At 26.1% G+C, this 2,273-nt stretch overlaps 1 long non-coding RNA gene across 1 annotated transcript; it reads right to left on the bottom strand.

The window, feature by feature from the left end:
* Window positions 16-1,981, bottom strand: LOC110270078. The gene is made up of 2 exons (XR_002359112.1): window positions 1,653-1,981; window positions 16-263 (listed from the first exon to the last, which is right to left on the bottom strand). It is a non-coding gene; the product is annotated as an uncharacterized LOC110270078 (long non-coding RNA).

Genomic DNA, 2,273 nt, shown 5'->3' with positions numbered 1-2,273 from the left:
GAATATATACATTAATTTCATATAATTTTAAAACATTTTATTATAACAAAAGTAGTTACCAGGCCATTGCCTTACGGGAAAAACAACGGGACACCTGAAACCCCATCATATATATTTGAAGTACACACAATAAGAAAATAAAGATGGAAAAGAAAAGTATTGAAATATCCAATATCAGCAACACTAATCACTTCCATATAATCTGATGCTTAACTCCTCTTCTTTTCATTTGAAGATTTATTAAAATCCCAACTCTACCAAACCTGTAATAAATGTTAGGATTTCAATGAAAATTTTCCTATAAAATTAACTGTAATATATACAGGCTTATATAATGACACTATAAAAATTGAAAAAAAAAAATTGTAGTATGTGACATTAATGCACGCAGTGTCTTTATTTCTTATTCTATCAAGCCATAAATATACTACGTTATCTTATTGGAATTCAAAAATGTTTAATAACAAAAAAATATTAATTAAAAACAGTTAAAATTTGTTTTATTTAATATTTATTAATTATTATAATAATTAATAAATATTAAATAAGACAAATTTTTATTTTATTTTTTTGTATCTCTTTAATATTATCGATCAGGTTTAACAAATGGAGGGACTTAAATAAGGCTCTTTGCATCCAAATTGCGTGGTGAATTGCATCTCAATATGGTCAAAATGCTAAAATATTTCTCCACTAATTAAACTACAATTCAATTAAATTTTGATTGAAAATTTGGAATAAACCTGATTTTTTTTTATTGCTTGGAATGACCCCCTGTTCAACACTTGTTGCGATTATTTTATTTCACAATATTTTACTGCATATAATAATAACTTCTTTGCTAGTATACGTATTGCCTTATAGAAACAACTAGACCACAGAAAAGAAAAAAAATTGAAGCATATGACAAAAGAAAAATAAATATCATAATAGTAGAAGAGGAAAAACCCCAATATCAGCCATGTAAATCAAATCACCTCCTAATATGATAAAAGTGCTTAAATAAATTTCCTTTTTTTTTTGGAAATTATTAGGTTTTAAAACACATCTAAAAGTGGATTCCATTCCCTTACCAATAATGGTAGTACTAGCATAATGCTTCAAACTCGAATAATATAAAGTATAAAAACAAAACATAATGGTTGTTTGCACATTATTAAGTTGATAAAAAAATATATTTTTTTTAAAATATAGACACCCACATCAGCTAAGAAATATTGTTGAATCTATTGCCTTGCTGTAATACATATGATCTATAGTAAGTGCTTGTTTGGGTGCCATTAAGTTGATAAAAAAAGATATTTTTTATTTTTCTAGTGCTTCTACTTTTACTACTAGAAATTTACCAAACACATAAAATTATTTTTATTTTTCTATAAGATCTTTTAAAAAAAGATGACTCGAAAAAATTAAAGATATTTTCTTAAAAGCTCACCAAAACAATTCCATAACATCTTTTGCATTTAAATTTGAAAAATCAAATATATCTTTTTTCATTATTTAAATTCTCAGTTGTATTTTACATCAAGCAAGTGATTACCTTAGGTACTTTCTCGATAATTAATAAGTCTCTCGATATTGTTAAAAAAGAATGGAAAATTTATCGCGTCAAATATTTATACACAAGATACATGAATAAGTTACATACTTACCATCACTTAGGTGTTGGACTTAGAAGAGAACTGCTCAAGGCATTTGGCCATGCATTCCTGGTACACTTTTGATCTTGACGGGAATTTTTTCTTGCATTGTTTTATACATAAAGCCAAAGCTTCATTTGCAACATAATAAGACGAAGGCTCACGGAATTCAGGAATAGTATCATGGAACACATTATCAACCGCAAAACAAATAACTACTACTCCAATTATGAGTAATATTAGTGCATATGCGATACTATTTCTAGCCATATTTCTCTCTCTCCCTCTCTCTCTTGTCTTGCAAGGACAAATTTATTATAGACTAGATTTTATATAGAGTTTTAGACATGTTTAATGTTGTTATATATAACTTATGATTCTAGAATAAGAATATTCTTTGCTTACTTTGTAACTTTTTTCTATATTCAAAGTTAAGGCTACCAATAATAATAATAATAATAAACTCTTAGTGTTCCAAAGTGTTATTTAGAATTATTTTATTGTTTTGAAAAGAAATTCTAAATACGTGACATTCAAGATACATGTATAAAAATTAATGCACGCACTATCTTATTTAGATTTTTTTTTACAAATGTGCTACACTTTTCAAAATTGATATCATCAAAATTGTAA

Source organism: Arachis ipaensis, chromosome B03 (assembly GCF_000816755.2).
Source record: "Arachis ipaensis cultivar K30076 chromosome B03, Araip1.1, whole genome shotgun sequence".
Lineage (NCBI taxonomy): Eukaryota > Viridiplantae > Streptophyta > Magnoliopsida > Fabales > Fabaceae > Arachis > Arachis ipaensis.
This window is presented reverse-complemented; position numbering and strand designations above follow the sequence as displayed.